Raw genomic sequence first — 5230 nt, 5'->3', positions numbered from 1 at the left:
TGCCGTTTGTTTAACAAACGGTTGGGCCGTCTTCTTCTCTAGTCAGTGCCGAAGATCGCCATTTCCGACGATCTCCGGCCAAAAAACCCTCAAAAAATGTAATTTCTAGTAATTTTACATAATTTACAAAGATTTCTATCACTATTTCCAACAAAATAAACCTTCAACATCCAGGTTCAAAAATTAATTGGGGAAAAATAAGAAAAACTTACTTTCTTCGCCTCTAATAGTGGCCGATCGGTCTCTTTCCAAGAAAAAGTCATCGATTTCCTTGCTATTTCTGCTTCTTCTTTCTCCAGACGTCGGTTTGAGAGTAATTTGTTAGGGGCAATATTCGGTTTTCATTGTTTTTAAGGTTTTTACAATTTTTTCAATTTTTTTTAAAACAGTAGTCAACGGCTATTTTGAAAAATTGTCTGTTTTTCTTGGCTATCTGCCACCATTTCCTCCTAATATGAGGTTAAAGAAATTGTAGCCCTTCTCTTTCTCCCCCTTTTTTTTTATTTTTTTGTTTTCTTTTTTGGCGAAAACCGAAGTATTCCATCAATTCAAGTAGCCTATAACAAATAGGAGGAATTGGTGGGCAATGGTTTGGAACACAATCAACCTAATTTGTACGAACCATTACTAAACTAAAGATATAGTGTGCTACATTATTCTCTTTGCAAGGAGTAAAATGATATGATTCACACTAAATTTTATTCATAGAGGTCACAAAGTTTAGCAAACTAGACCCTACGATGCAAGTGAAAATTCAAAGTACACATCATGGACTAATTGCTTTGCATTACACTCCACCAACAACATAGCCTGAATGCTATTATGTTAAAGAGACTTGCATGGAGCCATGGCCTCGGTGACTAGAAGAGAGGAGCGAAGCCCCTTGCCAAATGTGAACCATGGCTGCAACCACCTTCCCCTGTGATCCTTTGTCATAGCTCCAAATTCAATATAGTTATTCCACACAACTACATCTATATTTAGTTTAAAAATCGTCCACATTCGAGCACTATCAATCAATCATCCTCGCCCTACCTGATCGATGCGCATTGTCTCCCACCTTTTTGTCCTTATATGATAAAAGTAGGAGCTATCTCCCTTTCAACTTCCACTTCCACTTCCACTCCCACTCCCACTCCCACTCCCACTCCCACTTCTCTTTACTTTCCAACATACACCAGCAACCACATTTCTCCCCCACCATGACACCAGTAGTAAACCACTTGTTAACTCGATCACTCCCACCATACCATAGTAACCATATTCAGGAGAGTATATCACCTATCATAGTTATTCCACACAACTACATCTATATTTAGTTTAAAAATCGTCCACATTCGAGCACTATCAATCAATCATCCTCGCCCTACCTGATCGATGCGCATTGTCTCCCACCTTTTTGTCCTCGTATGATAAAAGTAGGAGCTATCTCCCTTTCAACTTCCACTTCCACTTCCACTCCCACTCCCACTCCCACTCCCACTTCTCTTTACTTTCCAACATACACCAGCAACCACATTTCTCCCCCACCATGACACCAGTAGTAAACCACTTGTTAACTCGATCACTCCCACCATACCATAGTAACCATATTCAGGAGAGTATATCACCTATACTATCGGTTACATGCTTGAACAAACCCCACAGCCCAACTTAGGAGCCTTTGCTCTTTTTGAAATATAGTACTACTATTTTATTTTTATATGAGATGCCACCATTTTTTTTCCACCTAATTGGTAATTTGGATCTAGTGCTGGAGTAAAGGAATCAAGAGCCTATGCATAGACACTTAAATTATTTAAATAAATATCTATAATACTTCGCTAAAAGACATTATATGACGTTTGATATTCGGAACATTTGGTCACCTATGGTGTAAGTGTTATAAATGGATTGCTTATCATTAGACTGATGTATTGACATGAGCGACGGCAATAAGCAAAGATTTTTCCCTCTTTATTGTTTAGTTTCCCGCCACCACTGTGAATTTAGGAGTGAAATAATTCTAATAGCTGGAACTTTGCAGGTATTTTATTTTTAGCATTTTTTGAAGGTAAGACCAAGTGGCATCGTGGATGTACAATTTTTGAAAAGAACGATTTGAGCGACCAACTTAAGAGAAATATAGCTTTCACTACAATTGACTATTTCTGTATTCTGTAACATGTCGAAGTGCTCCATGAAAAGGAAACCTTCATAATTGTACAAAGAACTTGATTTCACTACCTTAAATGACCCTTTGAAACTTGTCATGAACATGGGACAAAAATATGGCAATTCTAGAAAGAATGTCTACACGTGAGACGTGGCACACATGTAAAGATCTAACCTCCTAGCCTTCGTTCTTTATCACTGAAGCTATAAAGATGGCAACAGCGACACATTCATTTCTTGCACGTGTATGAAAAACTCACTGACTTGTCATTGTGTATACTTCTGTGAACTATCTTTTTATATGGATTGACATAACAAGAAATTAGCATTTCACATGCACCTGTGTAACGTGATGAAACGAAGCCCGATGGTTTCTTTAAAGTGTCTTTTAAAAAATGATTTTCTTGACAATTGTCTTATGAAAAATGATTGCTATATAGCATTGTTTGAATAATATTAGTCCACATATCATGTGGTATATATTTTCAAGAATAATGCTATTTGTCCCATTGGGATCATCTCAAAGTGATGTTTAGTGAAATTATGAGATCAATTAATATGGGGATATGATACCCCTATTACTTGATCTTACTATTTATTACGACATTACACATTAGGAAAATCCCTAGCACTACTCGTTTAAAATAGAAGGAAAGCAGCAAAGAGCAAAGCCAACTATTGTCTTTGAGAGCTTGATGGCAGAAAAACATTGAAGGAACCAACTAATCAACGAACATTTCTCTAAACTCTAATTTACACAAAATTAAAAGAAAAATACATATGTGACCCAGATTTTCACTTAACAGTTACTTCAATAATGTTTTCCTTTTTCCCCAAAAAACTGTTTCCAGCAACTGCGATGAGAACCAACTTAATCCATAGAAGGTGAGGATGACCATAAGTTCAAAAGCCAGCCAGCTACGATTCCAATGAGCCCAACAAAAAGTGCAAATCTAATTGAGGCACCTCGATCACTCTTTCGACTTCTTTGATTTTTAAGAATTTCCTACAAATGAAAAACAGAAATGGTGGAAATCATTCTAGAAGGGTGATGCCTAAATTCTAAAAGGGTAATGAAGATGTGATGATCAATGGTAACGAAATATAGGTAACTAGAGTGAAAATTCACGTTGAAGCTGATGTACATCAGACCCTCAATCCCTCAAAGTACTCTAGTCCAAATGCATCAAAGACAAATTGATGAGGACATCCAGTCTTAATTATTTTAGCAGTTTTAATTATTCTAGTTGGATTTAGGTTATTTAATTTTATGGACTTGTGTATTGGGCTTGGCCCAAGGTTTGCAGTATTTTCTAGTATTTAAACCTATTTTACATTGTTAATTTTCAGTTGATGAATTTGATTAAATAAAAGAGTTGGCTTGCAACCGTTTTTTCCTCTCTTCCCCCGCCTCTGTCTCCTTCTTCTCCCCTCTTCCCCCTTCTCTTCTTGTTATTATTCACCCTACATCAAATTGGTATCATCAAGAAGTTTCCATCTCTAATTGAGAGAGAGAGAGAGTGAGAGAGGTTATTTCCGCTACTTCATGAATCCAACTTTAATAATCTTGGCACCACCATCCCACCTCTCAAGCAAAAGCAAAAAGAAAGAAGAAACAGAGAATGCGCAAAACAAGTCTCATATTAAACTTTCGAACAGGGTGTACGAACTTTGACAGATGCATCCGTATATAATAGTTTGGATGATATAACTATGAGCATCTCAAGTAACAAGCCCACAAAACAAAGTTTCACTTCCATTTTTGTGCATTCAAAGCTTTGTTCTATATTTAAGCCTCCATTTGGAAAAAAATTATAACGGTTTCATTTATAATGGATAGAAATGAGTGGTGGATAATACTTGTGGGACCATTGGAATGTGTGCCTGAAAATGAAATTTGACCATTTATAAATTAATTTGACTCTTTATAAATTGATTTATAAAGTTTGCCAAATGAAGGCTTTTGTGCAAAACAACATAGGATGATAGAAACAAACCAAAGTCGGAGGGGAAGTGCAGAAATACACTAACCAATTCCTTCTGTAGCTGTTTTGTTTGCTGCACAGCTGCATCTCTTTCATCCTTGAGACGCTGCAAGGCTTGATTCTACAACATAGATGACAGAATTATTTATCACAATGACAGATACTAAGATGTTGCAATCTTGGGTGTAAACGAGCCTTCTTCAGATGAACCTCATGTTGTTAAAGCTCAGCTTGCTATTATGAATGAATTATAAGTTTTCAAACTTGGTTTGTGTACTCTGCAAGTGGAGCTTGAAGACTGAATGAAATTACTCATACATTGTGACTAATCTATAGATATGCAAACAAGACAAGACAAGAAAAATTATGAACTTCAAAATTTGTTCAAGATCAGATTATTGCAATTTACAACTCTCATGCCAACCTTGAATGAGTTTTAGACTAACAGCCTGAGCACCCCCGTCCTGTGGTTGGCATTTACAGGCCCTAATTTAAATTTCTGACAAAAAATGGTATTTACTAAACTGGTTATTTCACAAATCAATTACACAAACACATGACATACTGACAGATGTTATGAGGTTAGAAACAAGATTTAGTCTAGGATGGTGAGTTACTTGTCAAGGCAATTTTTAGAAAATAAAATTGACATACCGTGGCTGAAAATTAAGAATAAAAAGGGATTGTTGGACGTTGGAGAATAAGTACCCTACAGAGCCTTGAGATCTAGGCCAGCCAGAGAGGATGATACCACTTTGAATTTTATATAGCCTTCACTATTATGGGAAGCACTACTTAAATAAGGTACAGGTTAAGAAAGCGTAAGCTTAACACATATTGGATGTCTTCTCCATAGACAGCCCCAGCCCCCTTCCAGAAGATTGTGACACAACCTTGGACCCTCAAGTGTGTTTCTAACATTTAAGCTCAAACACTAGTTTTGCTTGTAAAAGCAACAAGTAGGATTTTAGTCCCACTACAGGACTACCACGTGTTCACACCACACATGCATTCCTCTCTATATTTGTCCCTCTATTAGCTGAGCCAAACACTAAGCTTTGTTCCTGGCATCTACAAAGTCTAAAAGGTTG

At 36.8% G+C, this 5230-nt stretch overlaps 1 long non-coding RNA gene across 1 annotated transcript; it reads right to left on the bottom strand.

Moving 5' to 3' along the window:
* Positions 1 to 216: 216 nt before the first annotated feature.
* LOC111396389 lies at positions 217 to 5224 on the bottom strand. The gene is made up of 3 exons (XR_002702995.1): positions 4186 to 5224; positions 1611 to 3160; positions 217 to 1281 (listed from the first exon to the last, which is right to left on the bottom strand). It is a non-coding gene; the product is annotated as an uncharacterized LOC111396389 (long non-coding RNA).
* Between the last annotated feature and the right edge of the window lie 6 nt (positions 5225 to 5230).

Source organism: Olea europaea, chromosome 6, assembly GCF_002742605.1.
Source record: "Olea europaea var. sylvestris chromosome 6, O_europaea_v1, whole genome shotgun sequence".
NCBI classification, from domain to species: Eukaryota; Viridiplantae; Streptophyta; class Magnoliopsida; order Lamiales; family Oleaceae; genus Olea; species Olea europaea.
This window is presented reverse-complemented; position numbering and strand designations above follow the sequence as displayed.